The sequence below is a fragment of the Macaca thibetana genome, chromosome 17 (genome assembly GCF_024542745.1).
Source record: "Macaca thibetana thibetana isolate TM-01 chromosome 17, ASM2454274v1, whole genome shotgun sequence".
Classification (NCBI taxonomy): domain Eukaryota; kingdom Metazoa; phylum Chordata; class Mammalia; order Primates; family Cercopithecidae; genus Macaca; species Macaca thibetana.
The window spans coordinates 3,913,034-3,935,577 of record NC_065594.1 but is presented as its reverse complement, the minus strand read 5'-3'; the positions used below and the strand labels follow the sequence as shown (position 1 = coordinate 3,935,577).

Below are 22,544 nucleotides of genomic sequence, written 5' to 3'. Positions count from 1 at the left end.
GCTGTCAACACCAGTTTGGTAAGTGAGTAGTAGCTGGTGGAGGGATGACCAGCAGCTGCAGCCACAGCCAGGCGCAAAGGCAGAATTTAAAGTGGAACAATCAAGACAGTGTTTCTAGTGCTGTGGTGACATCACACACCATGAACGTTTTCTTCACTGTGTGCATGGAGCAGAGAAAGAAAGGCTCACTAATTACAGAGAGGCAGATCAGGGAGCAATCCAGATCTTCTAACAGAAGCCTGCACTCTCCCGGTTTGTGGTGGTGGAAACAATAACTTTTTAAATCGTCTCTGATAGAAGGTATGTGAGCGCTGAAGCAGTGACCACAAAACTGCCCCTATTTCCCTGCGGGTGTCACGGGGCTGCCTGTCTGGGCCATTGCTTGGGATGAGCAGGTTTCTCTGGATTTGTGTGCTCCCTTTTAGCCAAGACTAGAATTACCTATGATCGGTGGAATCCAAAGTCCTAAGAGTCCCAGGATTCCACCCAATTTCTGGGTGTTGTGCTTCCTTATTATAACAGTAACTCCTGTTCTAGTGAGCTGTGAATTAGATCAGAGGTTCACAAGCTCCAGCCCACGGGCCAAATGCAGCCCCTGCTTGTTTCTGTAAACAGAGCTGTTTGGACTCGAGAGGCCAACTCACTTTCCTGTTTGGGGCTGCATTCGTGCAGCAATGGCAGAGCCGAGTCATCACCACAGAGCCCATGTGACCCCGCAGAGCCTCAAATCCTTACTCTCCGCACTTTACCGAAGATGTCTGCTGACCCTGGGTTGGATGCTATCTTACTTCTGAGCACAAACAGAGGTTCCCCGCTGAAGTGCTGCAGTGGTATGTCCTGCTTCCCTGGTACGAACCGCTGTGTGCACGGGAGGAAACAGAGTAAGAACTCCCTTCCCAACACAGACTATGTTGGAATATCAAAAATAACCAGAGGGTTGGGACTCCAATGTAAACATAGAAAAGAGGAACTAAAGCCCACTGGCACAATCGAGGAAGAATTTGCTTTTATAGGTGTGGCCTTTTCTGATCCCACTATAGCAGATATTGGGTTTAAAAACTATAAAACAGACCAGAGTGTATATTTCTTAAAAATCTAGCCTAGTTGTTACTAACGTTTTACTAGGGGGAAAGGAGGAGCAATATTTCTGAAGAATGATATATACAAAGACATCCACAATTTCACTTACAAGTTCTGGGGGTTCATGGGCCCCTAATAAACTAATCCACGAGCCCCAGATTAAAAGACATCGAGATGGTCTGGGCCAACATGGTGAAACTCTGTCTCTACTAAAAATACAAAAATTAGCCAGTTGTGGGGGTGTGCACCTGTAGTCCCAGCTACTCAGAAGGCTAAGGCAGGAGAATCACTTGAACCCAGAAGGCAGAGGTTGCAGTGAGCTGAGATTGCACCATTGCACTCCAGCCTGGGCAACAGAGTGAGACTCTCTCTCAATAAATAAATAAATAAATAAATAAAAGTACTAGTCAAGAACCTGTTTTCAATTAGCTTAATTAAAAATTAGCAAATGGTTATCTGCCAGTTAATTTAAAATTGACAGCATCGGACAGGTGTGATGGCTCACGTCTGTAATCCCAGCACTTTGGGAGATTGAGGTGGGCAGATCAGAAGGTCAAGAGACTGAGACCATCCTGGCCAACATGGTGAAACCCCATCTCTACTAAAAATACAAAAATTCGCTGGGCGTGGTGGTACAGACACGCCTGTAGTCTCAGCTACTCGGGAGGCTGAGGTTGGAGAATCGCTTGAACCCAGGAGATGGAGGTTGCAGTGAGCCGAGATTGTGCCATCTCAATCAATCAATTAATAAAAACTGACAGCAATTACTAAGGGCCAAATGAGTGGTACAGACAATAACGATATCTGAATTGAGAAAAGAAAGAGATAATTCTTGTTTAGTGAGGGCAGCCTTCACAGAAGAGATGCGATTCATCTATGATCTCACAGAATTGCGAAGTTTTAGACAAGCAGGAAGGAGCAGCAGGGCTGGGCTGCAAATGTCTTCAAGGCTGAGAGAGATCTTGTCCTTGGGTGTATCCCTGTGGGCCCCAGGTGGTGGGGGGGGCTAAAACATCCCTAAAAGTCACCTAAAGAACATTCAGGTGTCTGTTCCAGATTCTACAGTGTACCTAACCAGTAAGAAACCACACTAGAAAACTCAAGCTAACCTGCCATTATTTAAAAAGTCTGCTTACCTACTCCTCCTTATTCCACTTCCATACCTCTTTGAGGCCAGACATTCTTCCTCTACTTCAGCCAAGGCAACACATTGTAACAAACTCAGCCTAAATGCAAGCAGATAAGGACAGTCCAGCTGTCTTCCACTAATCCTGAGGCCAGGGAGATTTGCAAAACACCAAAACACTGTCACACTGTCGTTCTTCTTACTCATTGTCTTTGGGGCTTTGGAAAATGTAGTTACTTTCATAAAAATAAGGAATTTATGCAATGGAATTTTTATTGTGCTTTCAAAGTGAATATGTATTTTTGAAACTTCTCAATTTTAATTTCTAGTGTTGTAAATATTAGTAGATCTAGCCCATCAGAAACAAAAGGTACATAGGATCCTCTCTCTCTCTCTCTCTCTCTCTCTCTCTCTCTCTCTCTCCTCTCTTTCTTTCTTTCTTCTTCTTTTTTTTTTTTTTTTTTTTTTTTTTTTTTGAGACAGGGTCTTACTCTGTCATCCAGGCTGGAGTGCAGTGGCGTAATCTTGGCTCGGTACAGCCTCAGCCTGCAGGCTCAAGCGATTCTCCAGCCTTAGCCTCCTGAGTAGCTGGGACTACAGGCGTGAGCCATGATCACCCAGCTAATTTTCATATTTATAGTAGAGATGGGCTTTTGCCATGTTTGTCAGGCTGGTCTCAAACTCCTGACCTCAAGTGATCCACCCGCCTCGGCCTCCCAAAGTGCTGGGAGAACAGGTGTGAGCCACCTCGCTCAGCCAGATCCTCCGTTTTTGAGAGCATAAAGGGGTCCTGAGACTCCAAGTTTGAAGAGAACCACTACTTTATATAAACTAAGTACAACTCAATGACATGCCTCCTGTGAATCAGGTTTTTCTGGCCTGTTTTTCTCATGTGTGTTTTATTTTTTTCTGAGTTAGGCTGTGTGCCCAGGAACCCAGAAAACCAGCCTGTCCTTGTGGCCTGTAAAACTCCTAACCTTCTGTTCCAAGTCTCCACGGCCACAGCTAAACGAAGGGGTTTAAGAATACCATACAGACCAGGCACAGTGGTTCACACCTGTAATCCCAGTACTTTGGGAGGCCAAGGCAGCAGATCACTTGACCCCAGAAGTTCAACACCAGCCTGGCCCACATGGCAAAACCCGTCTCTATTAAAAATACAAAAATTAGCTGGTTGTGTTGGTGCACACCTGTAATCTCAGCTACTCGGGAGGCTGAGGCGCGAGAAGTGCCTGAATCTGGGAGGTGAAGGTAGCAATAAGCTGAGATGGCACCACTGCATTCCAGCCTGGGTGACAAGAGTGAGACTTTGTCTCAAAAAAAAAAAAAAAAAAAAAAAAAAAAATATATATATATATATATATAAAAAACATAAAATTGCCCCAAAATGTGATGAAACTTTTAAATATGAGTAAACCTAAATGTGCTCACTCCATGGGGGTGGCCCTGCCCTAGTGGCTTGCCAGAGTCCAAGGTCCAGTTTTCACTCTTACAATTCAGTTTAGTTGAGTGAGTAGGTCTAAGACTTAATATTTGTTTTCTATTAATAGTCACCAACACTGGGAATCCTGGGGCATTTGATAAAGTCCTGGCCAGGGAGAATTACTCATTTATTTGTCTCACTGATTTTGGGTAGATTGGAAAGGTTTGTGTAATACAATACTTTTCATGGAGACAATAAAAATTCAGACTTTTTTCTAGATACATAAAGCATTAGTTTAATTTTTTTAAAAGATATGTTAGGAGGCTGAGGCAGGAGAATGGCGTGAACCCGGGAGGCGGAGCTTGCAGTGAGCCGAGATGGCGCCACCGCACTCCAGCCTGGGCAACAGAGTGAGACTCCGTCTCAAAAAAATAAAAAAATAAAATAAATAAAATAAAAGATACGTTTCTCAGAGGCCTGCACTAAGTCCTTTGATGTTAGGTAGCAGGTGAAAGTCCCCAGACCTGCAAGGTCTGAGTATCATTTGAAAGCAAGACCACTCAGCTAACCTCCATACTGTGTGTGAAGCCACCAAATTGGACAGAACTGCTCAAAACATAGAATTTCAAAAATCTAATGAAAATGAAACAAAAGCAGTCAATAGAAGAAAAAAAGCCATCGAGTCAGGAGACATGCATGGAGAGGCTCCTCTGTGTGTGTTTCTGATCGGGCTAGAGGGGCGCATTGCGTTTCCCTCTGTTCTTGATGGCCAGACCCTCGTGGCATCAGAGATGAGCTCTCCTTTTCCATTAACGAGTATGCAAATGCTGGCTGTGCGCAGAGGTCTCTCTGGTGCCTTCCCCCACCCAGAATATTCTGCTAACCTCTTGGTTTCGGCTCAGACTGGGAAAGTGTTCTCATGAACCCTGACCTGGAAGAAGACCCTGAGGAGAACCCGGGCACACAGCAGCCCTTCCAGGCCTCAGCTTCAAGGGGGCTCACGAAGGTTCTGGATCCTTGCCCAGCCTGCACTGGGGACCTGGTGTGGCACTGAGTGGCTGTGAGTGCTCAGTGTCCCCCATCTCGTGCTAAGCACAGTGAAGGAGGGGGAGATTGCGCAGTGTGCCGATGGAGCAGTCGCCTTCACCTGGCTGCGTGTCCCTCCATCATGTGGCAGGTGAGCCCTGCCATCCAGCCTGTGCGACTGCCTCAGGAAGTCAGTGCCAGGGGAAACGTGGGAAAGGGAAAGCAGGAGACTGGAGCAACTTTTTGGCTATTAGAGCTTATTTGGCTTTTGTCACGTATCAACAATCATCTTTTTACTAACCAGAAAAGAAGGCCATAGAGTTTTTCTGTAGCAAGTCACTGTTTATGGAAGAGGAGACGCTTTATCTGCATCGCAGTTCCGAAGATTCCACTCTGTTCCAGTCATTGTTGTGGGCGCACTTTCAACATTTGATTAAGAGCCATAAGGGTGGCTTCCTCCACCCACAGGAAAATTCCTTTGAGGACTCATGAGACCATCGACATTTAGCAGCTGTTTGAAAGACTGTTTAGACTCCTGGGATGATGCTGGGGAATTCCTGGAATTACGGTCTTGGGCAGGAAGGGAACTCAAGTAGGAAAGTCAGCAATCTAAATTTCAAACCCCGGGAACCTTCTTTGTATATAACCTAATGATCTCCTTCGCTCAACACAGTGCATGCTGAGTGAAGGAGTGTAATGGAAAAGAAAGTTAATAATCCCTTGAGCTCTGGATCAAAAATAAGGTAGGAGACCAAATTTTCCATCAAACTGGTTGGGTCCAATCACTTAATGCGAAATGCTCACTTCAGGGTCTGTAGCACTTGTTGATTAATGTACCTAACAGATCTTAATAAAGTGATCAATTCAAGCACTGTCTTCCCAAATTTTATATATATTTAACATATATTGCTGCATGACAAACCAGACAACACTTAATAGTTTAAGGCAACCGTTTTATTATTCCCCCAGAGTTCTGTGTGTGGACCATGGTCACTTGGGCCCCAGTCTTGTGATGTCACCTGGACCACAGTCATTGGGAGGTTCACTGGGTGGAGGCCTCCATGACAGCTCAGTCCCATAGCTGCCGGTGGGTATGGCATCTATACGTGGCTGCTTGTATGTATGGCCTGGGATTTTCACAGCACAGCAGCAGGGTCTGAGAGGCAGAGTCCTAGGAGTGATTGTCCCCAGAGAGCAGAAGCAAAAGCTCTCATCAGTCCTCTAAGAGACTGGGCTGACAATGGGCACAGCACCGTTCTGCCATCATCTGTGGCTTCAAGCATTCACAGGGCCAGGCTAAATTCAGGCTGTGGGAAGATAAACTCCACTTCTCAATGGGGAGAGTTCAAAGCAACTGTGGCCGTCTTTACCCCATCAGCTTTCTTGCCAAGAAATAGAGCTCTGCATGACACATCAACTTTCATTTATTTAACATTTATCTCAAAATACATGAGTTATCTGGCAAATAATATCACATTCATAATAAAATTCTAAGAAATTAGCATCCTATACTTTATTGGGCATTGTTTTTTTTTTTTTTGAGACAGAGTCTCACTCTTGTCGCCCAGGCTGGAATGCAGTGGTGCCATCTCGGCTCACTGCAAGCTCCTAATGCCTTATTTTCAACCAAAACCTTCTATACTCTCCATTACCGCAGAAAGGATAGGAAGAAGCATAAAGGAAACCCAACATATTTGTAATGACTCCTTGTGAAATCTCTGGCAGAGACAGAGCTGAACTGATTCCAACAACATTCCATTTCCTGCTAATGCCATATGAGTGGTTGTTAAGAGTAATACCATGTGGATTGTTAAAGAAGAAATGTTTCTATGACACTTGTTACAGCACAGTGAGAGAGAATTTATTCAGGACCACTGCGATGGGTATAGGGACCACTGCGATGTGGTCTTGCCATGGCGGGAGAGAGCAGGCTCGATGCTGAATAGAGCACAGGCAAGTGGGAATTGATAGCCAAGGAGCAGGGTGGGAGTCAGCGGACAGAACACCACTAAGAGGAAATGTCAGGGTGAGTGGGGCTGTAGCTGAACCAGCCTACCAGAATTCTTGCTGAAGAAAACTCGGGTGATCAGACGTCACCCGGGGGATGGTGGAGGATAATCAGATATTAAGCATGGGGTGTTCTTACTAAACTGACGTACCAGCGTTCTTGCAAAAACGGAATTTACAAGGAACTAAACAGATGGGTGTAGCAGAAGATTCAGAAGCTTGACTAAAGTTTGGCCAAGCAAAGAATCATTGTCAGAACTTAGAACACAGAGGACAACTGTGGGTGAAGAATTATCCAAAAATGAAGGAAAACGTTGACCCAAAGAAGGAACTCACCTAATGTGATAACTTGTAAATATGGTACAGAGAATATCTTGGAAATCCAGAAAGTGTCCAAAGTCAATATCCTCTGCTCTGAAATTAACTGCAGAATGCTGGATGTAGATATAAGAAAGATAATTTTCTAGTGTTGACTGAGGATTGTTTAAGGGAGAGAGAAGGTCCAAGATTATAAATTCCCCAAGGGCAGGTCATATGAGGTCTTAGCTATTTTTGCATCTACAGTGCCTGACATAAGCTCATGGCCTCCACCTTCAAAGCCAGCAATGTCAGATCGGGTTCTCACACTGCATCTCTTGGGCCTCCTGTCCAGCCTCCCTCTTCCACTTTTAAGGAGGCTTGTGATTACATTGGGCTTTCCAGATAATCCAGGATCATCTCCTTATTTTAGGATCAGCTGATTAGCAACCTTAAGTCCATCTGCAACCTAATTCTTCTTTACCATTGAAAGTAACATATTCACAAATGCCAGGGAACAGGACATGGACATCTTCCAGGGACTATTATTCGGCTTGCCACACTATGAAACCACCCTCACTATTCCCTACTTTTCTATTTAAATTATAAAATAAAAAGTAAAGTATCCAAATCAGTTATATCTTCACTCCAGAGAAATTAATTTACTGAGCTATGCCTTAATGTCAACAGCTTTCAAAGAAGATTCAAGTGCATTTGCATCTACACCATGGAATACTATGCAGCCATAAAAAGGATGAGTTCATGTCCTTTGCAGGGACATGGATGAAGTTGGAAACCATCATTCTGAGCAAACTAACACGAAGACAGAAAACCAAACACTGCATGTTCTCACTCATAGGTGGGAACTGAACAATGAGACACAGGGTGGGGAACATCACACACCGGGGCCTGTCGTAGGGTGGGGGGTTGGGGGAGGGATAGCATTGGGAGAAATACCTAATGTAAATAATGGGTTGATGGATGCAGCGGGCCAGCATGGCACATGTATACCTATGTAACGAGCCTGCACGCTGTGCACATGTACCCTAGAACTTAAAGTATAGTAATAATAAAAAAAGAAGATTCAAGTGTATTTGAACAAACTCTATATAGTTTTTTTTTAGAAAACGGAAACTGAAGTTTTTGTCCAGCACATGATCCAGTGTTTCTTCTTCTACAAGAGCCTGCCTCCTACATTTTGCTTGAGTCTAATTCCAGGAAAACTTATGTTTCTGCAGAAGTAGTCATCAGTGAAAACAACATGGCCCACAATGGTGACCCCAAATCCTCCCACATGCTGCCAGAAAACATAAGAGCTAAATTCATTCCACTTCCTGTAGATGCTTTCTTTTTGTTTTAGCTCCAAAAAAAATCTTACTTTAGTTTTTAAAAATTGTGGCGGAAAACATATAACTTAAAATTCACCATCTTAACCACTTTCAAGTGTGCAGCTCAGTAGTGTTAAGTATATTTTCGCACTATTTTGCAAGAGATAAGGTTTTTGTCTTGCAAAACTGAAACTCCGTACTCATTAAATAACATTACTTTAAAAATTTAAAGTTACTTCTAGCATGCTAAGAAGTACACATTTCTATCTTAAAAAGAAAATGGGGCCGGGCGCGGTGGCTCAAGCCTGTAATCCCAGCACTTTGGGAGGCCGAGACGGGCGGATCACGAGGTCGGGAGATCGAGACCATCCTGGCGAACACGGTGAAACCCCGTCTCTACTAAAAAATACAAAAAACTAGCCGGGCGAGGTGGCGGGCGCCTGTAGTCCCAGCTACTCGGGAGGCTGAGGCAGGAGAATGGCGTGAACCCGGGAGGCGGAGCTTGCAGTGAGCTGAGATCCGGCCACTGCACTCCAGCCTGGGTGACAGAGCGAGACTCCGTCTCAAAAAAAAAAAAAAAAAAAAAAAAAAATGGTTTTCAATTATTTTGAAAGTTTTACAAGTGCTTTATCAGCTTCAGAATACTGCAGTTAAGAAACATTAAGATTTTTCGCCGGGCACAGTGACTCACGCCTATAATCCCAGCACTTTGGGAGGCTGAGGCTGGGTGGATCACCTGAGGTCAGGAGTTCGAGACCAGCCTGGCCAAAACGGTGAAAACCCGTCTCTACTAAAAATACAAAAATTAGCCAGGCGCGATGGCAGGTGCCTGTAGTCCCAGCTACTCAGGAGGCTGAGGCAGGAGAATTGCTTGAATCTGGGAGGTGGAGGCTGCAGTGAGACGAGATTGCACTCCAGCCTTGGACAGATAGAAAAGAGAAAAGAAACATTAAGATTTTCCAACAACTGGCCAGGCGCGGTGGTGGCTCACGCCTGTAATCCCAGCACTTTGGGAGGCTGAGGTGGGCGGATCACAAGGTCAGGAGATCAAGACCATCCTGGCTAACACAGTGAAACCCCATCTCTATTAAAAATATAAAAAATCGCCGGGCGCGGTGGCTCAAGCCTGTAATCCCAGCACTTTGGGAGGCCGAGACGGGCGGATCACGAGGTCAGGAGATCGAGACCATCCTGGGTAACACAGTGAAACCCCGTCTCTACTAAAAATACAAAAACTTAGCCGGGCGAGGTGGCGGGCGCTTGTAGTCCCAGCTACTCGGGAGGCTGAGGCAGGAGAATGGCGTGAACCCGGGAGGCGGAGCTTGCAGTCAGCTGAGATCCGGCCACTGCACTCCAGCCTGGGCGACAGAGCAAGACTCCGTCTCAAAAAAGAAAAAAAAAAAAAAAAAAAAATCAGCCGGGCGTGGTGGCGGGCACCTGTAGTCCCAGCTACTCGGGAGGCTGAGGCAGGAGAATGGCGTGAACCCAGGAGGCGGAGCTTGCAGTGAGTCGAGATCACGCCACTGCACTCCAGCCTGGGCGACTGAGCGAGACTCCGTCTCAAAAAAAAAAAAAAGGTTTTCCAACAACCTTCATAGAGCATGACTTCAATTAACATCTGGTGAATAATGCCCAATGCGCAGCAAATACATTCACAGGTTAAGAAGAGATCATTTGGTCAAATGTTGACATTCAAAACAATGAGAGACAAGTGAGTCCTTGGGCATTTATGTGTGATTACCATGCAGCCCAACCTGGCTTTTCTGCCTGATACTGGCTTTTAATTTTTATAGTTTTTGTTAAGAGACAAGGTCTCGTTCTGTCACCCGGGCTGGAGTAGAGTGGTACAATCATAGCTCACCGCAGCCTCAAACTCCTGGGCTCAAGTGATCCTCCTGAGTCAGCCTCCCAAGGAGCTGGGACTACAGGTGCAAGTCACTGTCTGCCCAGGCCTGATAGTCTCTCAATCATCTTTACGCAAGCTATGCTTTGAGCAAACTGGCATCTTCAGGATTCTCCAACCTTCTTTCCTTATGCTGTGCTCCACACTCGGAATACTCCCCACTCTCTGTCAACTCCCAGAAATGCTCCAGCCCTTCTTAGAGGCCAGCTCCTCTCTCCTGCCTCTCCTGATACTTTCCTCTCTGTGAAAACTCAATACACTTTTCTTACATATTGTGATCTACTTTATAATGCAGGTGCGCGCACACATGCACACGTTTATGAGTCACTCAAATTATTTATTTATTGAGATGGAGTCTCACTCTGTCGCACAGGCTGGAGTGTAGTGGATCGATCTCGGCCCAGTGCAACCACCGCCTCTTGGGTTCAAGCAATTATCTGCCTCAGCCTCCTGAGTAGCTGGGATTATAGGCACCCACCACCACGCCCATCTAATTTTTGTATTTTTAGTAGAGACAGAGTTTCACCATCTTGGCCAGGCTGGTCTTGAACTCCTGACCTTGTGATCCACCCACCTCGGCCTTCCAAAGTGCTGGAATTATAGGCATGAGCCACCTCTCCCGGCCCAAATTATTTATTTTTATGCCCCTTTTGAGCATAAAGTGCCTTGTAAATAATATGCACTAAAAAGTATTTACTGAATTTAACTGAAGCGTCTCTTAATTAACTGCATAACTTTTGCTTTAATATAAATGAAAAATCATACTACTGTTCATTACAATGTAAGTTAAATTTTATAGATGGATTATCTGAATAGTTCAGCCTGATTGACTGTTAAAGGTCAAACACAATTCATTTAAGGTTCAACAGCTCCCTCTCACGGCCTCTGAGGGAAACTGGGTTTGTGGGCCAAGAATGGTTTCCGACTCAAATGGACTGTGAATCCGCTTTTAAAATACTAATATATTCTACTTAAGCATTAATGAAAAATTTGATTAAGGTTAAAAAACAAAAAAAGTTTTCATAAAGTCACATGTATGTAGCACTGTATTTTTGCCTTTTTCATAACTTAGAACAATGTCAACTGCATATTAGTTAGAAGTTCAAGCACTCTAACTATAAAACGAAATGCTCAAGTTTAAAATGGAACAACTTAAAACAAGGAACTAAGTAAAATACCAAAACATTAAAACACACAGGTCTCAACAAAATCCAAATTCCTCAAGCCATCATCCCAACTGTTGGTGTGTTTCGTGCCAACAGGGAGAAGCTGTGTGTGCAGGTGGTTAAGTCTGGCTGCTGGTGAGGCCTGGTGCTCTGAGGTAGACTTCCTAAGATAGAAGCTGGAATCTGCACTTCACGCAACGATGTCAAATAAAGACAGAGCTTAAAGGTAAGTTTCAATAACTGTAGATGTCTGAATTCTCACATGGGGCAAAGCGGTGTGGCTGGCCTGGAAACCACTGGAAGACTCCAGGGGGAGAGATAATTCTCACCCTGCCAGTCTTCACCGGCACGTTGAAATCTACCCCTGTGATTGCTAATGTGACCTTGTTGATAACAGAAGCTTTTCCTAAATACGAAATGGTTCTCTACCCTTGGATTCCCATTGCTCTATAGAACCTCTAAGCCGCCTAGGATTCCAACAAGTATTTCCAAATGTCCTTTTTTTTTTTTATAGTGGTTTTCCCCTATTTTATTTTTTAAATAAAATCTGACCTCAGATAAGCATTTTCATTAACGATATTTATTCTAATTATAAAGTACTCACAAGAGGAAGAAAGAGAATACACTAGTAATATTCTGCTAAAGAAAGTTTTCTAGCTATTTGTCATGTGACATTAAAAATGCTTTAAAATACACATACACATAAATATTTGGCTAGGTAATGGATTTTAAAGTTCACAAACAAAACATAATTACAAAAGTATGCAGCAATTTTAACTAGCTCCACTGCTATCCAACTATACAGTATGTTATAAAACTATATACTGTTTTTCTTTTATAAATAAGAATCATACAACTCGGAGCCCCTTCTTTAGACACGTTCACTTTCCCTGAATATCAACCAAATTCTAGTATGTCTGTTGAGATCCACCCAATCAGATATGCCTCAGTATTCTTCTGCATCTTATGTATTTAAAATGTCCTAAAACAGACCAAGTAAGTTTTTCACACTTTGCCATAATTTTTTCTCATGAGTGTGCACTAAATGCTTGTGAAGTAAGACACAATGTATGATTGATAATCCACTCACATGATATGCAAAACATTGGGACCTAAATGCTGTGATGTAATTCTTCTCACAAACAAATGTGAATAGTTAAAAATTTCAAAGAAAAATACATCAGTTAAGTAAAATACACGAAAAATGGCGAGTGGAATGTCAATGTCAGGTGAGGCCTATGGTGCAGATCAGTAGCTAACTCTCTGCTGAAACTTCAAACAAGCAGCCACTTGCCTCGCCAATTAGCTGTGCCTCTGTGTCGTCATTGGCTATTAATGGATAGACCTCTCAGGTTTTCTGAGGCCTAAATTATGATCTCAAATTAAATTATCTAAATTTTGTATTGTCTAGGTCGTTAAAGCTTTTCAGAAGCTGCGATCCACTTTAATTAGAGAAAAAGGAATTTAAAAAGATATTTCATTCATTACCTAAAAGACCTTCCTCAGATTCTTTACTTGTCTTTAGTTGGGTCCAACAGGTAAATCATGGTTACAAATAATGCTAAGATGGACAAAACTATCTTTTGTAACATTTCTATCTGTCCACCAGAAAAGATATTTTGACCTTACAACTGTGAAGTGGTTCGTAATACAGTTTAATCTACAACAGGACTTAAGTATGTCATATTTATGAACACATGTGCACATTTATATTAAAATGTGTTAAACTCTAAGGTTATATTCATCCAATAACAAACATACAAAACCCCAAACACTCCCAGGTTTTTATCACAATAAACTATCTTAAAATGTAAGACTCTCACGATTGGCTTTCCACAGGTGTAAGGTGATTCATTTCTTTTTTTTTTTTTTTTTTTTTTTGAGACAGAGTCTCGCTCTGTCGCCCAGGCTGGAGTGCAGTGGCCGGATCTCAGCTCACTGCAAGCTCCACTCCCCGGGTTCCCGCCATTCTCCTGCCTCAGCCTCCCGAGTAGCTGGGACTACAGGCGCCGCCACCTCGCCCGGCTAGTTTTTTGTATGTTTTAGTATGTTTTGTATGTTTAGTTTCACCATGTTAGCCAGGATGGTCTCGATCTCCTGACCTCGTGATCCGCCCGTCTCGGCCTCCCAAAGTGTTGGGACTAAAGGCTTGAGCCACTGCGCCCGGCCAAGGTGATTCATTTCTATTTGCTTCCAAAATACAATCATTCCCAAGTTTGCCTATAAATGGATTGACCACACTAGCAGAACATTGAGTAGCAACAGTGCAGATTAATAAAATCCATGTAGGGTCTAAAATTATGCTAAGAGAAGGCCTCACTTCACAAAGGAAGAGGTCATGTCAAATACCTTGACAGAGGATATGTTCTGAAAGTCAAGAAAAGTGTGACACTATCAAATTTGTAGTGATTTATACAGTATGTTACAGAGGTAACCCAGATTACGGAGTTAACATACAGATTATACGATCTGCAAATAGAGGTAGGATTTAAAGGAGAAAGAAGGAGGAAGGAGAGGGAAGAACCGACCCAAGGCCCTTCTTCCTGGGTTTCTGTACCAGCTACTCTTGAAGACAAGCTCCGGAAAGGAAAAAATATATGTGTTGTTTTAGTGCACAGATGTGTGGAAACAGGTTAGGTGAGGTTAAATCAGAATGCCAGACAGGGTCTATCTGATCTAAAACATAGAAACCAAAATGTATATACACCTATGTGTATATATTTTACATATACATATATATAGACACAAACATAGACACACATACACCTCTCACGTGGCCTTAAGAGCATAATTTTAGAGCACGGAGAAAAGCTCTGCCCCAGAGATTTGGATCACACATCAGCCCCACGGTCTGGACTGTGCACTGTAAAGCTCTGAGCCCTGGGTTTCAAATCCTCTGAATTCAGGTCAAGCACGTGGGCTTACATAAGTTATGGTTCGGGTCCACCACTCATTTGCTGCATGCCCAGGCAAATTATTCTACTTATCGGATGAGGATAAGAGCAGAATTGTGAGCATTAACTGAGTTACTGTCTCAGAGCAGTGCCTGGCACGTGTGAGCATGTGTAGACACATGCTGTTATTTCGGGGATTTGTTCTCTATTCGCTAACTCAGGAGTGCTCGCTCATCGACTGATGTTACCTCAGCTCTCACAGGAAGGATGCCTGCCCCCGACCCTGTCACCTCCTCCCACACTTCGGGCGCTCCTCTCCACCTCCTGCCTCCCTGAGGATGCTGAGTCTGTGTTAGGCCCCGGTTGGTGTTCATCACACCCTCCATGGGCTCCACCATCCACTGTCATTCAGTAACTAAAACTGTATTTACTGAAGGCTGGGCACGAGCCTGTGCGGCGGCAGTGCCGTCCTGCACCAGCCCTGGGTTCTCTGCACCCTGGGATTTGTCAGGCCCATGTTATCGTGCAGCAGTCAGGCCTGGGGGGCAGAGCCACCACCCTAGTGCTGAACTGGGGCACAATGCATGTCCCAGAGTGTCTTCCAGGGGCTCTGCTCTGCACAAGGACAATGAAACTTCTGGAAGAGAACACTGGGGACACACAGCTCAGGAGGACTGAGAGCCAGGAAGGAGAGGGAGCGGCAAGGTGCCCCCCACCAGCCTTGCAGGCCACGCCTGGGCCCTGGACACTGAGCCTGCTTAGGAAGCGTCAGTGGGGGTCAAGGTGAAGCCAGTGGCCCTGCTTGGCGGTGGGCAGAGAACGGGTACCTTTGAGCCTAGCAAGGTGGGTGTGGCCTGCATCACAGCTGCCCAGTCACCAAAGGACGCTCCCAATCCTTCCAGCAAGAATTTGAGAAACGTGAGAAGTCAATTAAAATTGGTGTGACACCCAGGGTGATGTCAGAAATGCGAAGACGTCACATCTGGAGCCAAAGGGAAGTGGTGGCTACTGGGAAACAGCCCTCCCAGCTTCCGGAAGATTCGCAGCTGCTTCCTGGAAAGTCCAGGGCCACGTCCTGGAGGATGGAGCGCTCTGCGGGTGGGCAGGGATGCACCCCACTGGCCTCCACCCCTCACAGGAGGAGTCAGGAGCGGGGCTGAAGGACAAGCCACAAACGCGATGGCGGGCAGGACTCAGGGGTGCCTGAGAAAGATGCATGTGGAGGAACAGGGCTCTGCCATTTTCCCTGTGGAGCTCAGAACCACGCCATGTGTCACTTTGGCTCACACCATCGCCCCCCAACACACACATTGCGTACCTGCCACGTCACTGTGGAGCCAAGGAGCCGCGACATCTGAGAGCAGAAGGACGAATGACAGAAGTACGTCGCTGATCCTCAAATCCCACTGCCTGAGGAAATGCCTCTGTGTTTTAAATTATCTCTAAGAACCAATGACTTTATTTTGCTGATCTAGGTGTGGTCATGAGGGGACTATGGAGTGTCACCAGCCGAGGCTCACCCTGGCATGGTTTGGCTGGAAAGGCCCCAGAAACGGTGGTCCCAGGAAGGGGAGGGGGAGCCTGCCAGGGGTTGCCCCAAAGGAGAAGGATCAGGAAGGCCGGGGGTGTCTGGGCTGGTCTGACCTTCTGGGTGATGGCAGGGAAAAACCTTCTGGAATGAACCATTAGCAGAAAAGAAGCCCCAGGAGTGGGCAATGGTGAGAGTGAAGCAGAGGGGACCAGGTGGCCCCGGCTCAAGGTCAGGCCTGACTTGGCTCACAACAGGGTCATATTCGTGTGTTTTATTAAATCACTGCCAACAGAGAGGGGATGCCACAGGAGAAACAACCTCGGAAGCAGGGCTGTCTCGGAAATTAGTTTTTCCTCACATGGACTTTGAAGAAAGGGTTTTCTGAAAATGTACAGTCCAGCTAGTTCCTCTCAGTGAAAGGTAAATTGCTAAGGCTTTTACTTAGGTTCTCTGAGTATTTGGGAAAAAAATTAAATAAAGCCATGTGTCTATTTTGGAGTAAACTGGTTTTCGGCGATGTTTTGGTTTATAATGCTTGATGCTTGTTGGATCTACTCCTCTCTCTCTTTTTTTTTTTTTTTTTTTTTTTTTTTTTTTTTTTTTTTGAGACGGAGTCTTGCTCTGTCGCCCAGGCTGGAGTGAGCAGCGCGATCTTGGCTCACTGCAAGCTCCGCCTCCCGGGTTCTTGCCATTCTCCTGCCTCAGCCTCCCGAGTAGCTGGGACTACAGGCGCCGCCACCACGCCCGGCTAATTTTTTTTTGTATTTTTAGTACAAATGGGGTTTCACCGTGTTAGCCAGGATGGTCTTGATCTCCTGACCTCGTGATCCGCCCGCCTCGGCCTCCCAAAGTGCTAGGATTACAGGCATGAGCCACCATGCCCGGCTACTCCTAAGAGTCACAGAGGTTATTGTTTACCATAAAAACCCAGAAAGTGCCAGAAACGGAACCTGGATCCCAGAACTACAACAATCCTGTGGAAACCTTAACTGAAAGGAAGAAGACAGGAACTGAAATAACTTGTGTGCATAACAACCTTAATTCACAACTGAAATCAGGATTTGTTTGCTCTCATCAGTTTCACTAAACCACTTACCGTCCTTTTAAAGGAAGTCGTTAAATAACAATAGTAAACTTTAGGGGAAGACATACGCAATTTTGTTACAAACTAACAGACCACAGGATGAAGGCCTTTACCTGGATGATCCATTTGCACTCAATGAATAGTAAATATATTTTCTCTTTCTTATGATTTTCAAATATTATTTTCTTTTCTCTAGCTTACTTTATTGTAAGACTACAGTATACAATACATATAACATGCAAAATACGTGTTAATCTACTGATACATTATCAGTAAGGCTTCTGGTCAACAGCAGGCCATTAGTAGTTATGTTTTTGGGGAGTCAATGTTATATGCAGGTTTCGACTGCATGGGGGAAGGGATGTGTTGGTGCCCCTGAGTTGTCAACTGTAGTTACGATGAGGTCATTAGGGTGAGACCCTAATCCAATATGACTTGTGTCCTAATGGAAAGGGAGACTCTGGACACAGACACGCACACAGGGAGAATGCAACGTGGAGACTGGAGTTATGCTACCAAGAGCTGGGAGAATGGCTGGGGCCTGACCTTCCCTGGCACCTGCAGAGGAAGCATGGCCCTGCTGACCCGATGGCCTCCAGCCTCCAGGACAACGAGGCAAACGATTTCTGTTGTCAAAGCCACTCAGCTGTGGCACAGCAGCCCTAGCAAGCAAACACAGCCCCTTTGCGTGACCGGAGTTTGGAGGCTCTGACTCTAGCACACTCCAGGCTTGCACACGGGGTCAGTACAGCACAACAGCTTAAAACAGGCTCTGCAGTCACAAAGGCTTACAGTCCATTACCTGCTCCCAATAACCTCATGAACAACGTGACCAGGCTGAGCTCTGATTTTCTCATGGGTCAAACGGCCATGACTGTACGCAGCACCCAGCCGTCAAGGTTTTTAGAGGACAAAATAAACGGACACACGTGGCCCTCCTAGCCTCGCAGACTGCTGACGGCCTGGTCTTCTGGAGCAGAAGAAAAAGTGGATTAAAAAAAGACTGTAAGGGACAAGGAGCAAGTGGGTGGGAAGGAATAAAAGCGATGGGTGTAGGTTGCTCTTTCAAAACATTTTCTCGCAAAAGGCAAATTAGAGATGAGTAAGATCTTGGAAGCATTCACAAGGTCAAGGAAAAAGTACCTTTTTAGGGTAAGGGGGACTTAGGCTTGTGTGTAGATTTCTTGTCCCCATTCTCAGAGTAGGCAGAATCCTGGGCATCGTCCCCAAGCAGTGTCCCAGGTATGGGGGCAAGGCACAAGGGTGAGGGGGCTGCCCATGGGCCCCAGAGCTGGGACAGACCAGGAGGGAAACTGAGCAGCAAGTGGGAGAGGATCGTCGGCCCAATGGTGAGGGATGAGAGGAATGGGCTGGCAGTGGGCATGCAATGCTGTGGAAGGCAGGGTGTTCAGATGAAATGAGAGTTCCACTGACAGAGCGGGAGCTGAGCTGAGAAGTTCCTTGAGAGAAGCAGCATGAAACAGTGCAGCATGCGTGGGGAGACAGGAAGAGCTCTAAGCCCCTTTCAGTGGGAGAAGAGGAGGCTATGTTTTTCAATGTCTGCACAGGTTGCCATGTACCCCCCACCCTGGCTCTGGGCTCAGCTACATGGGCTGCAGCCTGCAGGGTATTAGCAAAGGGGTGACAACGCGCCCTTGGAAAGCTCACACAGTGTGGCTTTGCTAGCTCCCCACCCTGCCGTCACAGTGAGAAGGTGTTGGGCTCACCTGCTGGATGAGGGAGACTTGCGGCCCAGGTGCACTCTGCCCCCAGCCACAGCCAGAAGAGTGCCAGCCACAGGAGGGAGCCCAGCCCAGGCCCGTGAGAGCCCCGACCTGCAGACACATAAACCAAACACACACCACTGTCTGCAGCCGTGGGGTTCAGGGTGGTGTTCTGGGCATTGCTGTGGCAACACTGACTGATGCAGTGGGCATGACTGCTCCTCTGCCTGTGCCATTCCCAGCAAGGCAGCTGCTGTAATCACAGGCTTGGAGCCTGCACTCCGCCCACACACGTGGAGGTCGGCTACGGGAGACGGGGAGGGAACAGACTCCAGGAGCTAGTTAGGGCAGAAAAAGATCAACCAGGGGAGCCCCTGAGAGGGGAAGACCATGAACTTGATCATGAACTTGATCAACATGGCCAACTTGAAGGGCCAAGTGACAAGCCTATCAAAATTGCCATATGCCTGTCCTCCCCCACTCCTGAGACAGTAGGCACAGCCTGTCTCTGTCCTGTTGTACTAGAGGGCACCCCAGCGGCGTACCTGGGTGGTGTGTACTCCTCAAGACACTGACCAACCAGGAGCATCTGCTGCTGATGTCCCCCTGCCTGGGGGCAACCCTGACCAAAACAGATGAGAGTTTCATCCATGGGCTGCCCTATGCCTCGGAGGCTAAAAGTATTTTGGTCCTTCAGTGGAAAGCAGTTGTGTGTGCTGGAGGAGTCCCTAGACCCTTCTACCCGTGAGGGAGGGTCTGGCTGTGCCGCAGGTGACAGGATTCCCCAGGAAGGAGACTGATACATCACAGGCTGGTCACACACCTGGCTTCTTGGCAGTGTGTTTGCCAGTGACACAGGTCCCTCACATCCCTGCTGGGGCCCACGGTCAGATGCAATGGCTGCTACAAACCACTGCCTTCATCTTCTCAGTGAGTCATTGGTAAGTTCCGTTTAGGGTGGTGGGGCAAGCCCTGGTCCCTGTGGCTGTGAGTTTTACAATCCGTGGGGGGAGGCGGAGGTACACATTGAAGCCTCCGCTGCAAGTCTAAAGAAGGCTGAGCATTCTGGGTCTGTGGGGTTCATCCCTCATGGTCCCCCAAGTTTGCCTGTGCAGGTGGGATCTGCCCCTAAGTTCCAGGCCATCTACCCAGGCTAGCACCAGCAGGCGCCTGGACCGATGGCTGCTTGGCCAGAGCTGAATACTACGTCCTCTGCATGTCCCCTGCCAGGAAGGATGTTGGAGACTCCCAGGCTCTTGTTCTGTGGTGGAGTTAGAGCCTGGTGTTTTCAGCCACACCAACAGAAGAAAGCAAGACAGGGCCAGTGCCTTGTTGATGGATCCGAGGGTCCTGGTGCATGGGACGTGCTGCTCTGTGTCCATATCAGGCCCATCAGGAGCATGGCCGGCCCACAGCTGGAGGGCATCGGCAGGCCAGGACAGGGAGCGTGGTAACAGAATTCCAGGTTCTGTCCTCACCAGCAGGGACACTCTCAACCACCTGCTGCTGGGTCGCCACGTTCTCCAGGGGAGGGCAGCAAGCCAGACCTGCCCAGCACTGTCTCAAGGATCCCTGAGTCCTCAGCGGCACTTGGGCCCAGACCAGCTGCGGAATGTGACACAGCATGAGATGGCCAAGCCGGCCGGCACTGCCTCAGAAATGAAGGGAAGGGAAATTCCGAGAACCAGGTGCTCAGGGTGGACGCCCACTCTCCTGGGAGGCAGGTGGGAGCTCCTGTGCTGATCCAGGCTGGGAGGTGGCACCCAGGCAAGATGGGCCCGGCTGGGCTGAAGCAGCCTTGTTCCCCTGCAGTGTGACTCTATGGGGAGGGCCCACGGCCAGGTGGTCAGGTCCTGGGGAGGAACCAAAGCCAAGGTTGCAGAGGAGTCGGCCAACTGCAGAGCGCAGGCACATCCCAGTGGGAGGGGTGCAGAGGGAAAGACAGAAGAAAGCAGGAAGGCAGAGAGGGAACATTCCTCTAGGACAATCCGAGGGGTCTCTATCCCTTGGGACCTTGGTCACCAGTGGGACAAAGCATTTGGCAACCATTTGACATGCTAGAATGGCAAACCACTCCTAGAACCAGGTGCTCAGGGTGGATTCGAGGAATGGTTTGACAACCAGCACGTCCCACGCACCAGGGCCCTCAGACCCACCAACAAGGCACTGGCCCTGCCTTGCTTGCCAAGACACCAGCCAGGCCTTAGGTGAGCTGTCCCCTGGAGGAGCAGGAGGGAGGGAAGACTGGGGAGGAAGACTCATGGGAGGAAGAAAGGTGGGAGGAAGGAAGTGGACTGCTGGGAGGAGAAGCAGATCCAACTCAGGCCACAGGTGGAGGAGCTTCCAGGCAGGAGGGACCAAGGGACTGTGAAAAGAAAATAAATCTTGGGACCCCGAAATCACTAAGCCCAAGGGAAAAGTCAAGCTGGGGTTAGGACAACCTCCCTCCCATTCTATTCCTAAATAACATAGCTACAAATATGGGGGAAGAAAAAAAAAAAGCTACATACCTCCCTCACAATATGCTCACAAGGAAACCCCTCAAGATCTTTACTCTAAAACAATTCTGCTGAATTTCACTTTGGTGATGTAAATTGATAGCTTATCTTCATAGATGCCGAACAAAGAACAGAACTCAAGGTCATCTGTCTGCTCGTCTGAGGAAATGCGTATCTGATGGCTTCCTCTGCCCTACTGTTTATGTAAAAACGCAGATTCACTGAGCCAGACTAAGAACTGACTACTCCTCTATCCCCTCTCACATATAAATTGTGTATTCAGTGAAAGGCTGATCATAGATCAAAAAATAATGCAACTGTTTATCTCTTATCTACCTATGACCTGGAAGCCTGCTCCCCACTTCAAGTTGTCCCACCTTTCAGGACAAAACCAGTGTACATCTTACATGTATTTGACTGATATCTCATATCTCCCTAAAATGTGTAAAACCAAGCTTTACCCTAACCGCCTTGTGCACATGTTGTCAGGGCTGCCTATAAACCAAAAATAAAATTGTAAGCCCCCCAACCATCCAAATGGATGTCTCCTCTTGGCCTAGGGCATTCCAAAGTTAACCCGAAGAAGATATTCAGGCCAGGATGGAAGGGAGGTAAGACAAGCCTCATTATACCCTCCTCCTTTTTGGAATTCAAAAAAAGCTGACCAGCGTTCACATCAACAGACCTTAAGTCTGATAAGAAACATTTGCAATCTGTTCTCTCTGAAGGCTGCTACCTGGAGGCTTCATGTGTTTGATAAATCTTTGGTCTCCACCACCCCTTATCATCCTAACCCAAACATTCCTTTCTATCGACTCCAGGTCTTTAGATAGTAACCTAACTCTTTCAATCGTCTTTCAGAAAATTTTAAAATCTACCTATGACCTGGAACGATCCCACACCCTGCTTCAAGTTGTCCCATCTTTCCAGACCAAACCAATGTACGTCTTATATGTCTTTGACTGAAGTCTCATGTCTCCCTAAAATGTATAAAACTAAGCTGTAGCCCAACCACCTTGGGCACATGTTCTCAGCATCTAAGGGCTGTGTCATAGGTCATGGGTCACCCATATTTGGCTCAGAATGAATTTCTTCCAATATTTTGCAGAGTGTAATTCTTTTCATTGATAGTAACCTTGGCAAAATAAGCTTTCTAAATTGATGGAGACCTATCTCAGATACTTTTGGTTCACAGGACGGTGGCAGGAGGGTGGCCCTCCCTGCTGGACCAGCTGAGCCTCTCACTTCCATGTGGTGATGTCTGGGATGCACTGAACTAAACGTGTCAGCTCCAGGAAGAACCAGAGCAGAGTTTAGGTGGGGAGAGCAGGCTGGCTGAGGTTTTCGGGGTACCCTCAGCCCTGCCTGGCAGAGTTCTTGGGTACCCACAGCAAAGAGACCTACCCCACATGATGGATGGCACGGCCCTGGCAGTGGAGTGCCCGCTGACTGAGGCC

General features: G+C 46.7%; 1 protein-coding gene and 1 long non-coding RNA gene across 3 annotated transcripts in view; one reads left to right on the top strand and one right to left on the bottom strand.

Annotated features, from left to right (window-relative positions):
* The window catches only part of SPATA13 (spermatogenesis associated 13), a 322,746-nt gene that overhangs the window by 273,461 nt on the left and 26,741 nt on the right, over nucleotides 1-22,544 (bottom strand). The window lies entirely within an intron of this gene.
* LOC126940878 (uncharacterized) lies at nucleotides 194-22,399 on the top strand. Its single transcript, XR_007720953.1, has 3 exons — nucleotides 194-300; nucleotides 11,453-11,582; nucleotides 22,283-22,399. It is a non-coding gene; the product is annotated as an uncharacterized LOC126940878 (long non-coding RNA).